Source organism: Schistocerca piceifrons, chromosome 2 (assembly GCF_021461385.2).
Source record: "Schistocerca piceifrons isolate TAMUIC-IGC-003096 chromosome 2, iqSchPice1.1, whole genome shotgun sequence".
Classification (NCBI taxonomy): domain Eukaryota; kingdom Metazoa; phylum Arthropoda; class Insecta; order Orthoptera; family Acrididae; genus Schistocerca; species Schistocerca piceifrons.
Window position 1 is genome coordinate 171492758 of NC_060139.1, and position 17120 is coordinate 171509877.

Here is a 17120-nt window from a genome sequence, read left to right on the forward strand (position 1 = left end):
GCGCTCTGCTAAAATGAGAACACGCGGAAAACACACGTCTAGTGTCCTTTCTCCATCGTCGATCGGCGTTTCGAAAACTTGGGTAGAAAATACCACCGTCTGTTTCGAGGATTTCACACGAAAGTCCCTGCGACCTGCCATGCTGCTTACACACAGGTAAGTGAAGCCAACGTTTTACATATAGTTTGCAAAATGTTTTGCTGTGATCGCTGTCACTACCTGCACTTGCGTGTACACACGTCACTGCACACGTATTTTGTACACTTTATCACTCGCATTTTGTTTAGAACGTCTTAGGGTGTCTGCAAATTCACGTCTCCCATCTCACATTGCGATTTCAAAGTTCACAATTCAAGTTACTCACAGGTAAATACATTACAAGATTAAACAATGTCCATAAATTACATACATACATACATTTCTTAAGTTTGCTTACAGTCACAAAATTCTGTTAACCTTTTCAGTCACGCCACGCCGGATTAGCGTATTGAATACCACTACTTGTGCATCAAGGCACAATGATTTCGGTTATTCTCTCTCCCTTTTACAAAGGTAAAATTTTTCTTAAAACAAATCTTTTAAGCAGCTTGTTATTTCGTTTCTCTTCAAAATTTAGTGTCACAGATTGAACAAATTCTGTCTCTACTGGTCGAGCATACTCATGCATTTCTCTCCGGAAGATTCATGCTTCATAAAGTTACTGGCTGCAAGTACTACTCGCGGAATGTATTATAATCTCTCAACATTGCTACTCGCGATACGCGATTAGAACAAAACTTTCGCTAACGGATCTCTCCCACAAATTTCGTTTCCACTTCAACCGTCTAAAGAGCACTCAGATGAGCCTGTCAAATTCTAATCCTAACTTTTTTTTAATGGGATAGGATGGGGAAGTGGAAGAGGAGAGGATCAAATATGAACATAAATACATTATATACATATACAAATTCTAGCACAACTACACTAGGATATTTTTTGTGACCTTAGATGCATGACATGCGTCACGTGTGCCTTCAAGTGGCTATTCTTTGATCTAATATCAGATCTTAGCTTTTTTATTATAATGTGAGTCATATCTGGTGACAGCTTTCTCGTTTCTCACGCTTCCTTCTGGGCGATTGTCGGGCTTGGCTGTGAAATAGCTAATTACTTTAGTGCATCTTACATGTTTAAAGAAGAAACGTTTACCATCAGGAATACTTCAGACTTGTCAGTACGACGTATATGTTTCCATGTAGTGGCACTCTCGACTACATGACCTAACAGCTGTTGTAAAACAGAATAAAGGAAATGCTCTGTTGCTTAGCTATTAAATCTTTATGAGGCTTACTGTTCGTAGATGATACTTTGAATCTGAGATTGAATCTCCTGAAAACTATCAAATACTACGTGATACTCTCTCTCTCTGTTATTTACTGCTTTTGACAGTTCAAACACTTGGCTACACAAATCTGTTTAATTCTGAAGATCGCGCTAACAAAAGGTATAGTTCATGGCGGTGTTACAATAACGCACAGTTTACACGCAATAGGCTGTACTCTGTACACTTAAAGACTAACATTCCATCTTGAGGGCTGAAAAAGAAATTGCTTAACCTAATATTTCACATACATATATATTCATTGGAGTTGGAAGGTGGCAATCTGCTACTTCCTTCCGTATCTCCTTTCACCAATAACGGCATTTCTCAATGCCAACAGCCGACTTGGACTGCTTACACCTATGACTAACTTAAAACTAACTGAGAATCTGTCCTCTCAAATGGAATGTGCTTTCTTTTTCGTTCGCCATAATAAATCAAATCTTCAATTACCTCCATAGTTTTTCGCCAAAGTGTGAGTACTCGTATTGGTGTGTTTTAATACCGAAGTGTTTCACAGGTTAAACCTTAGGCTAATGTTCCTTTGCTTGTTACTTTGCCTCGTTATACTTCTTGAGATCCCGGTGGTGATACAATCCTTTAATTCTGCCAGATGCTGGATCCACTATTAGATAACATGCTGTATGTGGTTTTCTAATTACTACAAATGGTCCGTCGTACAATAGCCTCCATTTCCTATTTCTTTATTATGTCCCGCACCATCCCCAAGGAGGCGAAAAGGTGCTGCCTTTAGTTTTCCGCTTTCTTGTGATGCGACTGATTTGATTCTTCTGTCACATCACTTGACCATTCTCGCTGGTTTTTTACCCATTGTGTGTGTTGATTTGTATCAAACCCTTGTTGGTACTGCACTTGGTTACCAGGCTGAAAAATCGGTACATTACTTGCCTGCGTAAAATATACCGGTGGATTGTATTGTTTTCTTGGTTTATTGTTATTGCATCTAAAGTCTTGTTGTGGTGGCGTGTACTGTTGTTGTTGCATGAATGGTTGTTGCTGAGGCGTGTATTGCTGTTGTTGCTGGTGTTGTGGCTGCCCATAGGGTTGTGGTGGAGGTAGCTGACCTCCGCAATTTTGATTGTTGCAACGTTTACCCTTGTATTTGTTCCCATTCTGGTAGAAGTTACTACCGTTATTGTTTGATTGGTATGGGGCATTCCCGTAATACTGTTGTTGCGTGTTGTATATTGGATTGTACCGTTGGTTGCCGTAATGCTTGTTTTTGTGTTTACCATTACGGTAACCATTGTTTCGGCCTCTATTGCGGTTATTGTACCGTTTGTTTCCGTATTGTGTTTCGTGTGAACCATTTCCATTACTACCGTTTCCATTCGAATACGTGCCTGCGTTGTTGTTCTTACGATTAGCATTCGCACGCGCGTCTTCGTGTATAAGATCGAGCGAATCAAGGACGGATAAAAATGCGTCCTGATCTTCCTCTTACACGTTCACTAATTTTTCGCGTATGGAAATGGGTAGTTTTGACTTAAGAATCATAATAACATCTTTTGTTGTTATGGGAGTGTCCCAATATTGTATCTTTCTCAAGTACTTTTCAAAGTACCGGCGAAGTCCCCCACTGTTCGAATGGAGAGGTTCGGCGTTGTAGACCTCTTTGCGTAGGCGTTGCTGAACACCTGCGCTCCAAAATTTGCTTAAAAAGTTCTTCTCAAACTCGCTAAATGTTTTGCACTTATCAACCATCTCGGTTCCCCATATAGCACTTTCTCCTTGTATGTATCCGGTAATGAATTGTATTCTCTGTTTGTCATTCCAGGCAGCTGGAAAGACTCCTGAAAAGTTCTTTAGGAAAACGACTGGATGAATATTTCGCTTTTCCGGTTGGAATGGTTGAAAAACTCTGTGTTTCAATACACTCTCCTCTTTCATGAGGGTTGTGAGTGTCAATTGTTCAGTGTTGTTTTTGTGTGAATCGTTAAATTCATTTTTCGGTCGCGGAATGTACTGTGGTGTGTTGTGTTGATGTGTTGTCTGGTATTGATGTTCATCTGGCTCAGAAGGTAGTGAGTGTTTCCCGTCACTCTGGTTATCATACTGTAGTGTTTGAATTTGCTGTTTCAGGTCGGATATCTCATCTGTTACTTGCTTCCGCCATTCCGGCAAATCCCGGGCAAACACTCGTCTAATTTGGCCTAGTTCAGTACAAACAGTGTCTCCTGAACTGCCGGGTGCAGATAATATGTCTAAGGTTGCGGATTTAACAACATCTTTCAAGTCACGTGTAACCTTCTCCTCAACAAGCTTCTCTTGTACATCAATCCATTCTTTGTAATGTTCGGTAAGTGCTTTAGTGTGCGAAGCAACACTACTGTTAACTCTTTCCTCAATAGTTCGGTCCGAAATGTCATTCGCCATTGCACTTACTTTTGATTCTACAGTGGCTACCGCTGTCGCTAACTCGTCTACCTGTCGTGCAACTGTTTTATACGCAAGTTTTACCGAATAGGTTTCTTTGCGACACGCTTCGATTTGAGTTGTGAGATTCTGACCAATGTTATCAATTTTGTTATTCAGAGTGCTTATCTGTGTTGTCAAAGTGGTTGCTTGCGCCGTGACGTCACCCTTAACCGAATCTATCTGTGCTGTGAGAGAGCCTACTTGCGTAGTGAGGATACCTACTTTCGCATCAATGGTGGTATTTACGCCATTCCTAACTGAGTCAATCTGTGTTGTCATATCCGTTTTCAACTCTGATAAAAACTTGTGTCTGTCTTTCTCACGTTGTTCGCGATCACGTTCGAGCTGTTCCCTCTCCTGTCTGTCTAGTGTCAATTCCTGTAACATTTTGACAATATCCATTGATACCGTTATCGGGGAGGTGGGTGTTTCCTGCTGAGTGTCGTCCACGTTAGCTACCTCTTGTCTGTCGTCTGTCCTGGCCGTCGTTCCGCGTGAGCGGAGTCGGTAATGTTTGTTAAGAGTGCCGTCGCTTTCGTCTGCAGAGTTCGCGCTCGATTGTCCGTCCGCCATAATGAAATTCAACTATTGCCAACTTAAAATGGGTACTGCCAACTGAAATTCTGATTGTCAATTATTCTTGCCGCGCAAGTTAAAGTCGCGGCGCGTTCGTCAAATGTCTAAGATGGAGTCAACGCTGTTGAAACAATTGATTGCCAACGCTGTTACACAGAAAAGACTGAAATGGCATCCATCTTGAAGTTACACGAGAATACTAACTACAGTATAAAACAAATAGTCCAAGCAAAAGGTTACAGAAAATGTTCAAATATTTACGCAGAAAAAAAGTGGTTTTTTAAGTTAAGCTACAGAAAGGATAGAGTGAGGTCGAATTTGAAGGTCAAATGAGCTACTCTTTAGACAGACCTATGGCAAACGAAAATTTGGTACTCAATCGGCGTTGTCTTCAAAACTGCAAATCTGCGTCTTATTAAATCCAAAGATATTTGTGTAAATACCGCGCCCTTCAATATTGCGTATATTTATTGCTCATCCGTAACTTTATGCAGCATTGGGTTCCAAAGAGCGATACATGAAATAAGACAATCATATATTAGTACCGTGACACTTTCAATATTTTAGTCAATATTTAGCCGGATCTGGTATGATTTTTTTTTTAGTAATTTAATTGAAAGCTTTGTTGCTTTGGTAAAAATGAAATTGGTTCTTTTTGTCGTGACAGAATAAATTACTATTAATCACACCAGATTTGTCGGAGAACAGCAGCAACATGTGTAATTGATCCAGCTTTAAGAAATTCTATTACCTTTTAGCGGAAAATTCGTGCGGTACTCTCCGACGTTAGAAAAGTCGTGGTGTTCCGTTCGGAGCAGGAGGCGGCTGTCTTTTCTCATTCGCGATATCGAAAATTACTAAAAAATGAACAGACATTTTTTTTCGGAGGAAGATGGCGCGGAGAAAACAGACAGAAGTTACATGAAAGAAACCTAAGGGACCAACTAATTGGATTTGTACGAACATATAAACGGAACTGAAAGAACTTGGAATAAATACTATAACGATGTCGTCACGACAGCCTCCTGTTCCGACAGAACACACGCTGGATCATAAGCTGCATAAATCTTTCAAACAGAAAAGTATAATTAATGAAAATAAGGTTGAGAGATTTTCTTTGAAATTTAATAAACTTCAAGGCTTCAAGTATTATATTATGAAACGGAAACTTGCATTAACATGGCCACCCATTGTGGCGGTGGAGCGAATTTTCATGATACACATTCTCGCTTGTTTGTGGCTACATATATTTTTAATCACTTAAACTCTTAAATTTACAATAAAATGATTATATCAGTATGGAGCACAATACTTTTGCGTCCGACTCGCAACACATTCACAGAAGAACAGCTAGAGAGCGGCGCGGCTCCCTGCAGAAGTAAAAATTGGCAATTGTTATTTTTTAAACTTAGGTGCATCGTTTTTTTTTTTTTTACTGATCGATAGCAGCGTATAACAGTTTACAGCTATCGTGATATTCTGCGCTTTTCAGGAGCGCGGCAAAGATATCTGGTTACCACATTCATTGGTATATGTTAAAAGTTCGCACATACTGACGCGAATACAGAAAAAAAAACTTTTACATGTTAAAAATCGCAGTGATAAAGGCTGTAATGTCACAGCCAGATCTGTCAATCATCCAGACTGTTGCCCCTGCAGCTACTGAAAAGGCTGCTGCCCCTCTTCAGGAACCACACGTTTGTCTGGCCTCTCAACAGATACCCCTCCGTTGTGGTTGCACCTACGGTACGGCTATCTGTATCGCTGAGGCACGCAAGCCTCCCCACCAACGCCAAGGTCGATGGTTCATGGAGGGGCCTCAGCTTTTAAGTTTGTACATAAACCGTGAGAGTTGGGCATTCTCCCAAACCTTGTCGCCAAAATTCCCTTCCACTCGTTTAGTTACATTAAGAAACTTAAGATTAAGAAATATGCGCATTTAGCTAATTAGCTTCAGTTCCATTTCCATTTCTCAGTAGTCTTCTTTGTGTTGACTCCGGTGCCTCTTGTACACCCACGTTCAGAAAAGAAAACAGAGCACATAGAACAACTAGAGATAGGACGTTCGTATTCACAGGATAGTATGTCTGCAAAATTGATTACCATTTGAGTCACGTCAGCCCGCCGGTTTATGGTCAACGTCGATATCGTGGCGCAACATCTACCCGTAAAGTGTGTCTGCGACTCTCGTTGACCATGTAAACCGAAGCCAGTTTATCAATGTGATTTGAGCAGAGCGCAGGATGCTTCACAGACGTGTGCGCGAACCGTACCGTCAATTCAGTGAGTTTGAAAGAAGTCTTATTATTGGTATGAGAGAAAGTTATTCATCCATCTAAGAAATTGCCTCCCGTGTGGAACGAAGTGTTTTCGGCAGTACAACGGATGTGTGCAGAATGGTTCAGAAGGCCGTTGAACACGACGAGATGGGTCAGGTCACACCACCCAGACCACCCCTCCCGAGAATATTGACACTTCATCCGAATGGCATTGCAGGACAGATCTACATCCTCTTCGGCTGTAGCGTAACAGTGTAATAGTGTAACAAACACATCGTACGTTGTCACAGATGACAGTCCACAACCTTTTATTACGGCATGGTTTATGCTTGGTGATATGGTGAAAAGATGAGTGCAGTTCTGTGACACAATGCCCAACAGCACTGAAGAACTTTGGAACCAGATGAATGCAACATGGATGGCTGCACCACAGGACGGCATTCACGCCTTATACCCGTAGATGCCATCATGCATGGAACAAGTTAAAAGGGCCCAGACATCTGCTGAAGCGAGTTGACTGAAATGCGATTCAGTTCTGCAGAACATACTGATGCACATGTTCTGTGAACATAAACGTCCTAAACGTATTCGTTCAAGGTGTTTCGTTTTTTCTGACCATCAAAGGTATTTTATAGTTCTTATTTTCCCAGAAATAAAAAGGAAGTAAAATCTGTTCTGTTGAAATAACTATCTATTTTCAAATGATACTAATGAAGGGAAGAAAACGAAATACGTGTTGCTAATGAGATGTATTCTGTAAATGTATACATTTCGAGATGTAAATAAAGTAACGTAGATCAGTAACAGATCTATTAAGCGTTGGCACTATCTGACTAAGATCACAGATTCTACGTACTGTTTAGGGTCTAAAGGTCTGGTGCTTTTCATAGTTATCTGCAGAGGACTTTTTCTAGATTTAAGTTACGTAGATACAAATTAAGAGCAAAAGTATCCTTTTTGTTTGGACTCTGATATAAAATACATGACGGAGTGCAGTTTTTCTTTTATCAGTAGGATTCCTTCTCAACTGATTTTGTCAGACTTAGTGGAACGCCGTGTTTTCACAGTTGCTGTGTCGATGATTAATTCGCCGCCGAAAAATATTTAGTGATCACGTTCTGAAAATATATTTTCAGGGGACAGCGTCTTTCTATAAGTGATCTCATTTTTCTTTACTCACCCATGAAGCATACGGCCAAGCAGTTGCTCGTGCAGCCTTTCTTTGTACACACTCGATTTCCTGTGGTCGTCCGACCTGCTACTGATACAATGTACTTGGTCAGATTTTCATCATGTTGCATGCAAGTTTTCTGTTACTTACTTCTTTCTAGTCACACTGAAAATTTGTTCTGTCCTATCAATATAACGAGATCTGCTATCTACCATTATACACCAAGATCTTTCTATGACCTAAATGATCCCGTGTGGTCCACACAAATCCATTTATATACGTTGTTTAACTGTTTTACGTGTAATATTACTGCTCAAAATAAGAAATTAATGTTTTTCAAGCTGGTAATATTAAACCCGTTGTTATTGAACTAGTGTGTGTAGTGTCTCTGTTTGTCTGTGAAGGACAATATTCCTAGTGGTGTCGACGACCCCCACAGCGAATGTAATTTCGTACACGTAGACAAGTTATTCTCGTGGTGGAAAAGTAGCTGCCGACACTGATGGTGGCCTGTAAAATTCTTGAAATGGAAGAGAAAGAAAACTTCTATACTATTTCTCGAATTGGAATAATGGCATTTGCATTTGGTCATTCGATGATTGCAAGTGAAATGAGTTCGTTTTAGCAGAGAAAACTTTCTCTATGCTTTTTACTGTGTTATTGAAGCAGGTTCTACAGCAAACATCGACCACCAAATGTTCTAAGTTCTACACTCCTGGAAATGGAAAAAAGAACACATTGACACCGGTGTGTCAGACCCACCATACTTGCTCCGGACACTGCGAGAGGGCTGTACAAGCAATGATCACACGCACGGCACAGCGGACACACCAGGAACCGCGGTGTTGGCCGTCGAATGGCGCTAGCTGCGCAGCATTTGTGCACCGCCGCCGTCAGTGTCAGCCAGTTTGCCGTGGCATACGGAGCTCCATCGCAGTCTTTAACACTGGTAGCATGCCGCGACAGCGTGGACGTGAACCGTATGTGCAGTTGACGGACTTTGAGCGAGGGTGTATAGTGGGCATGCGGGAGGCCGGGTGGACGTACCGCCGAATTGCTCAACACGTGGGGCGTGAGGTCTTCACAGTACATCGATGTTGTCGCCAGTGGTCGGCGGAAGGTGCACGTGCCCGTCGACCTGGGACCGGACCGCAGCGACGCACGGATGCACGCCAAGACCGTAGGATCCTACGCAGTGCCGTAGGGGACCGCACCGCCACTTCCCAGCAAATTAGGGACACTGTTGCTCCTGGGGTATCGGCGAGGACCATTCGCAACCGTCTCCATGAAGCTGGGCTACGGTCCCGCACACCGTTAGGCCGTCTTCCGCTCACGCCCCAACATCGTGCAGCCCACCTCCAGTGGTGTCGCGACAGGCGTGAATGGAGGGACGAATGGAGACGTGTCGTCTTCAGCGATGAGAGTCGCTTCTGCCTTGGTGCCAATGATGGTCGTATGCGTGTTTGGCGCCGTGCAGGTGAGCGCCACAATCAGGACTGCATACGACCGAGGCACACAGGGCCTACACCCGGCATCATGGTGTGGGGAGCGATCTCCTACACTGGCCGTACACCACTGGTGATCGTCGAGGGGACACTGAATAGTGCACGGTACATCCAAACCGTCATCGAACCCATCGTTCTACCGTTCCTAGACCGGCAAGGGAACTTGCTGTTCCAACAGGACAATGCACGTCCGCATGTATCCCGTGCCACCCAACGTGCTCTAGAAGGTGTAAGTCAACTACCCTGGCCAGCAAGATCTCCGGATCTGTCCCTCATTGAGCATGTTTGGGACTGGATGAAGCGTCGTCTCACGCGGTCTGCACGTCCAGCACGAACGCTGGTCCAACTGAGGCGCCAGGTGGAAATGGCATGGCAAGCCGTTCCACAGGACTACATCCAGCATCTCTACGATCGTCTCCATGGGAGAATAGCAGCCTGCATTGCTGCGAAAGGTGGATATACACTGTACTAATGCCGACATTGTGCATGCTCTGTTGCCTGTGTCTATGTGCCTGTGGTTCTGTCAGTGTGATCATGTGATGTATCTGGCTCCAGGAATGTGTCAATAAAGTTTCCCCTTCCTGGAACAATGAATTCACGGTGTTCTTATTTCAATTTCCAGGAGTGTATACAAGCTTGTAGTACATAATAGTTCATCACAGAATCCTTTGATCAAAATTAAATACGCGCAATTACCTTTGAAATGTTCCAGACTGTATTCTGGCCGTTACTAGACTCCACATTAACTTTACATATCGCTTGTGAATCTCAAAAAACGCAAATTATACGATATGGTGGCTAACAATGACTGTTTCATTGCACACCCTTTATACACGTCCTCTCGTTATCCTCTCTCGTAACAAAGTCCAGTTATATTCCGATTTTCTTACTTTTCTTCGCTCGCCATGGAGTAATGCTAAGTCACGGAATAAATAATTCGCCCGCGTAGGCGGAATGCGCCACCTCGCGAAATATATTCACTTCAAATAAATAGCCATAGGAAGGTCGTCTAACCGATCAGCTCTCTTTCACCAGCTACTTCCCGCCAAGGGATGTCATACAAGTGGTACATTCCCCATTTCGCACTGTTGTGACCTTATTTAGGTCGCCAGGCTAATATTCGGCAAATATCACGTAAAGAACCTGACTCACGGAAACGGATAATGCAGCGAGAAAATACACCGTTTTAAAATCTCCCTTTGCAGTGACTGTTGAATGGTTAGTATTTTCAGCTCCACCCCGAATGAAAGGCGGGAAGCTCAGTGTTTAACGAGACCGCATGGAGGTCGTCCGTGTCATTCTCAATGGAACCATCTCGTAATTCGCCACAAATGGCATAGAGAACGCACGCAGAACCAAAATTTGTGTCTATGTCACTCTCTATTCTTTCTAGTTCTTCCTTCTACTTTTACCTATACTCTACTACTTTGTCAATTAGATTAAAATTTTTAGTTCTTAACGTCTTGATTCTTCAGTCTGTCTTCCACTGTGCAAACATCAACTCGTCTCCGGAATTTAATTCCTTGTGCCTGAATACTGATTTCTTGCTTTTTGCTAATCACTGAGGTCTCACTTCCATAGAGCAGCAGCGTTAGGACAGCATCTACCATCTAGAAATTAATTTGAGTATGTTTCCGAGACTTGCTTTTAAGATTACTGTCAACTATTCCACATACCTGGACAAGTTTGTCAAGCTTAATTTCTGTATCTTTCCGTAACCATATGCCATCTCATACACTAGATAACTGAAGTGGTTCACTTGCTTTAACTTCTTTTGGTCTACCACCATTTTCGTTCTAGTGTGTTCTTTACCCATGAAGGCGATTGGCTTAGGTGCATCTGTTGACATCTCCACGTCAAATTTCGTACTTATTTGTTTAAGTACGTAAATTCCTTTCTCAAGATCCTCTTCTTTATTTGCTAGGATCACTGAATTGTCAGCACATAGTAAGTTGATTAAGATAGTCCTCTTTTCTAAGTATATACCTTTCTGAAATTCTGTTTCCCTATATGCATTATTTCATGGTCGTAAAAAACGAAGTTTAGGAGATACAGCAGCCGTCTGTCGTTTCTAAACAATCTTTTTTCACCTTTTCTAAAACTTGATATCACTCTAACAGCTTCCAGTCTTTTGGGATAATCTTGCTGTTCTAACATTCGATTAAGAGCTGTAGCAGTCGTAGATGTTACACCATTCCTCCAAATCTTAGTAATTCGGCATTCATAAAAAGTCTTCATTTCGCTTTTCTGTTCTTATGTAGTGTTAAGGCATATTTTATTTCCTCATACTGTATTTCATGTAGCTCCATGACATCTGTTGTTTTAATTTCAGTTAATTATGCTGCAGCATCATATCATAGTCGTTTTCAATAATTTACTCATTGTTGTTCTTCAGTATTGTTTATTTGTATCTTCTCTTTTTCTGTTGTGTTTGAACTTTCAGAAACCTTATAGGCCATTTGCTATGTCTTGTCTATATGATTCTCTGTATCAGTAACAAAACTATCTCAATGTTCTTGATGTGGGGTTGTTTAAGGATCCGGTTTTTCTTCAATAGCTTTCGTTATATCCTCATTCCCAATTTTAGACTCTTCTTTTTATTACTTTTTATTTTTACCGATAGATTCTCTACTACTTTTTAAATTTTGCCGTTCTTCTTCTGTGTTATCTTAAGTTAGCAAGTGTGCTAGCACTTTCGTAAAAGTGTTTGAGGCTGTCCTCTTCAAGGGTGTATGTTTTATGAACGCTTTGATTTCTTTGGTGACTTATTTGGTTTGCCATTTTATTCCATTTAGCAAAAAGATTTAGTGAGGAGGTAGGTAGAAATTGATCTGATCCTATGTCTTGTGGTGTATAAACTCTTGTATCCCTTACTTGACGTGCTATCTTATCATTTACTAAAATGAATTCAATTATTAATCTAAGAACTCCACTGGCTAAAGTATACTTATGTAAATCTCTTTTCTAAAAAAGTGAGTTCGTCATTTTTCGATTACTGTATGTGGCAAGATCTCCTAGTATTTTTTCCAAGTCCGTTACATATCGGTTCGCCAAAAGATCCTATAATTTTCGTTACTTATATATTTCCTATTCTGTCATTGAACTCACCCATCATAATAACCTGATCAGCATCACGGTGTTTCTTCAGAATGTTCCATTGTTCTTCATGGAAGGTTTTAGACTCATCCTTTTTTCCTTCATCTGGTGTATATATCCCAACAATGACGATGCTGCCTCTTCTCACAAGGGAAATTCCCCATCGAACATCCCTCATATTTAGTGTTAAAATGGGCTAGTGGATATCTCGTCAAAAACTGAACACAAATGATGCATGATGAAAGGAAGAAATGGTAATGAACAGTGAAGAAAGAAGCAAAAATAGAAACAGTGAACGGTTCAAGCTCAAGATGTGCAACATTGAGTGTTGAATAGTGAGAGCAGGGGAGATGCCACATAGACCTCTCATTGAAATAAAACACGTAAACAGGTGTGAACTACGTTACAACAAAGATATTCAAGAGTCAGAACTTCCAAAACGAAACGCAAGTGACATGACAAATGGTACTTCAAAGAGCAAGTAGGAGGTAGGTACGTCTGACGGTCCCTTTCTTACACCTTGCTGTTGCAAACGGACGTTACACCACGACAAAGGCACAAATTTGAATACAGCGAACAGACACGTCAATGACAGGATGGAGAGTTCATAATTTTGTTAAAAAATACATATATATGGGCACAAGGGAGATTTGAACACAGATCTCCCTTGGCTCGGTTCAGTACTGTGACCACATAACCACGAAGTCATGGTTCGATATTGCACATCTTTCGCGTGGACCTTTCAATGTTTCTATTTCACTTATTTTTCCACAGTTCAGTTCCTGTTCTTCATGCTTGATCTGTGTTGAATTTTTGATGGGCTATCCGCTGCGTTATTTTACCACTAAATCAGACTGGGGTGCGATGTGGAGTTTCCATAATCAGTTTCAGTCTGACTGTGAGCATTCTTTCGCTGATGTGTGTGCAATCTTTTATCCCTTTCTCCCATTTCTTATGGCTTGTTGGTCTTTCATTTCGTTCGACTCCACTACAGAACATGATGTAATCGCCTACATATTTATTACCTCTTATTTTCCATTTCGTTTCTGTGATTGACAGAACATCGATATCATGTCTTTTAGTATATTTGCTACGTCAATCTCTTATTGAAAAGTTTGACATTTCAGGTTTCTAATTTGATATACTCCTAGATCCATTTTCGCTTGTCCTTTTTGGTAGCTTTGTCATTGACTTTTGAGATCATCCAGTCGGAAACAGGAAACAGGATCGTGTCAAAGGTCCTTGGCTCCTTGGGGTACGAGCGTAGTGTGTGTTTACTAAGAGTTGGTTACCAACCTTTCCGCTCAGCCCTCTTTCCAGGAGGAGCAGGAATTTTTTCGAGGTTATCTCCCTTAGCCGATACGTTCTGGCAATTTAAAGGCGTCGAATATTTCCCCTTTCTTTATCCTCTCTCCTTGACTTCCGGAAGGCGTTCGATACAGTTCCACACTGTCGCCTGATAAACAAAGTAAGAGCCTACGGAATATAAGACCGGCTGTGTGGCTGAATTGAAGAGTTTTTAGCAAACAGAACACAGCATGTTGTTCTCAATGGAGACACGTCTACAGACGTTAAAGTAACCTCTGGCATGCCACAGGGGAGTGTTATGGGACCATTGCTTTTCACAGTATATATAAATGACCTAGTACATAGTGTGGGAAGTTCCATGCGGCGTTTCACGGATGATGCTGCAATATACAGAGAAGTTGCAGCATTAGAAAATAGCAGCGAAATGCAGGAAGATCTGCAGCGGACAGGCACTTGGTGCAGGGAGTGGCAACTGACCCTTAACAGCCGGCCGGAGTGGCCGAGCGGTTCTAGGCGCTACAGTCTGGAACCGCGTGACCGTTACGGTCACAGGTTAGACTCCTGCCTCGGGCATGGATGTGTGTGATGTCCTTAGGTTAGTTAGGTTTAAGTAGTTCTAAGTTCTAGGGGACTGATGATCTCAGAAGTTAAGTCCTATAGTGCTCAGAGCCATTTGAACCATTTTGAACCTTTAACATAGACAAATGTAATGTTTTGCGAATACATAGAGAAAAGGATCCTTTTTTGTAACGAAACAAACACTGGTAGCAGTTACTTCTGTAAAATATCTGGGAGTATGCGGAACGATTTGAGGTGGAATGATCATACAAAATTAACTGGGAGAGTCCTTAGAAAATGTAGTCCATCAACAAAGGAGGTGGCTTACAAAACACACGTTCGACCTATACTTGAGTATTGCTCATACGTGTGGGATCCGTACCAGGTCTGGTTGACAGAGGAGATAGAGAAGATCCAAAGAAGAGTGGCGCGTTTCGTCACAGGGTTATTTAGTAAGCATGATAGCGTTACGGAGATGTTTAGCAAACTCAAGAGGCAGACTCTGCAAGAGAGGCTCTCTGAATCGCGGTGTAGCTTGCTGTCCAGATTTCGAGAGGGTGCGTTTCTGGATGAGGTATGGAATATATTGCTTCCCCCTACTTATACCTCTCGAGGAGATCACGAATGTAAAATTAGAGAGATTCGAGAGCGCACGGAGGCTTTCCGGCAGTCGTTCTTCCCGCGAACCACATGCGACTGGAACAGGAAAGGGAGGTAATGACGGTGGCACGTAAAGTGCCGTCTGCCACACACCGTTGGGTGGCTTGTGGAGTGTAAATGTAGATGTAGATGCAGATGTAGACTACATAACGTACAGTCATCTTCTTGGACGTTGGAGTAGACCACATAACGTAGTCATCTTCTTGGACGTTGGAGTAGAGGTTGTGGGCAGAGCTGCCCTGTTACCTTCAAAGCCTGATTCTTTCATTAAATTTCTGGTGACGTTTCTCAAGTCTCGAATCCGAACAGGTATCTGTAGCCTTAACAGTCTCTGGAGTTCCTTGTCAACTTTTGATCACTAGAGATAGAGAAGGAAAATGAAGGACAACCTCAGGCCTAGAAACCTAATACCGTTGTGGTCGGAAAGGAACAGTTGGCCAAATGAGGCAGAAAACAAGAAACAAAGGAAAGAATAGATGAACAGAAGAAGCCTAAGACATGTAAGTGAGTAGAAGTAACGTCATACTTAGCTAAAGGCCCATAGGTTGCCACCCACATTCTCCCAAGAAGGGAGCTCCATAGTGGGACTATACTTTGTCTGGAATCTCGCCAACTGTCCAGATTGGCATGGGTATCTCTGCCAGGGGCGTTGCTGCCGCCAGCACAGCTCAGAGGATCATTGAGGCATACAAACCTCCATACCAACGTTAAGGTGGTATGCCATGGGGAGGCTGGTGGAATCCTCTTGGAGGTAAGCTCAGCGTCCCAGAAGCAGCACCAAGTCCCTTGACTTTCTTGTCTTAGTTTATAGCCTAATGCAGAAGATTTATTCCTACCACAGTACGTTACTGTTATCGATGTAAAGTATACATGAAACAAAAGTATAGGTGCTTCGAAGAATATGTCAGCAAGTGAACGCCCTTGAAACATAAGTGATGAGTGGCATTTCGGGAAGTACAGAAAAAGTAACAGTACGACGTACTTGTCGTACACTGCGAGGAAGCCCGAAATTGATCGCATTCTTACGTCTCCAGGTTTGCTGTTTACTTAGTCGCTTTACAGTTACAGAGTCGCTTCGGACATCATATTTCTTACAAATTAGGAAATAATTTCCACTATTTCCAGCGATGATGGTCTGTCACAGGATACTGCTCGTATTTTCTTCCGATCCTCTCCTTCGATGCTCTGGTACTGGGCGGAGTCCTACCCGCAGAATGGGAAGAAAACTAAATTACTGGAGTTCCCAAAGGATTTCTCTCTTGCCTTCTTCGTGACGTCGCATGGACATCCCAGGGGACAGCAGATGTCAAAATTTGATCACACGAACTTCTTCGGCCCAGTTGGACGAGGAAGTTCTTTGTCTCTGCGGAGCAGGTATTACGGACAATGGGCACAATCTGATATCTGAAGCGACTGTTACTCTGAGATACGATACAGTTGATTTTCCTTGACAGAATGTGTTGCTACGCCACTGAAATGGTAGTCTTTCCTGTCAGTTAAAGATCGTTAATATGGACATGAATGAAAGTGAGGTCGTGCAGCATATGTCCATCACAAACGTTACTTCTTGTGATAAGCAGATTCGCACATAAATATGTGTGCAGCCACTGGCTGTGAAACAAAGTGCACTTTTCAATGAATGATCATTCTATGGCAGCAGGAAGGGCAGAATTTATTTGGTAGGGCGCCACTGTTTTATTCCTTAGGGGACAAGTAATACCACTTTCCGACACGTGTTTTACACAACCGACATGTCGAAACCCGCCCTGAAATTTTTTATGCAGGAAGAATACACCGAATGAAACACTATACCAAACTTTTAACTGCTCAGACACACTGCAAGTAGTTTTTAAAAAATGTTGAAATTTGTCAAATTCATAGCTTCGTGGCTGCTGGAGAAATGTATATCCCTGCTATAGCTGTAGCACACAGTGCGTACACAACACGGCGGGCACATGTCCTTGTTTATCTGCGCGTTAGTAAACAGATAATACGGCTCAAAGCGTTCGTAGTCTGTAAAGCGAATCTCTGACACAGTTGTTCATAATTACAGTTCGCTCCATGCCTCTCCCGGCAACTCCTTTGATATCCACAATAACAAGCAGTTGCCTTTGCGGTATCGATAGTTGTTGACAATGGAGACCAAACTGAATTAAGTTTCTTCCTTA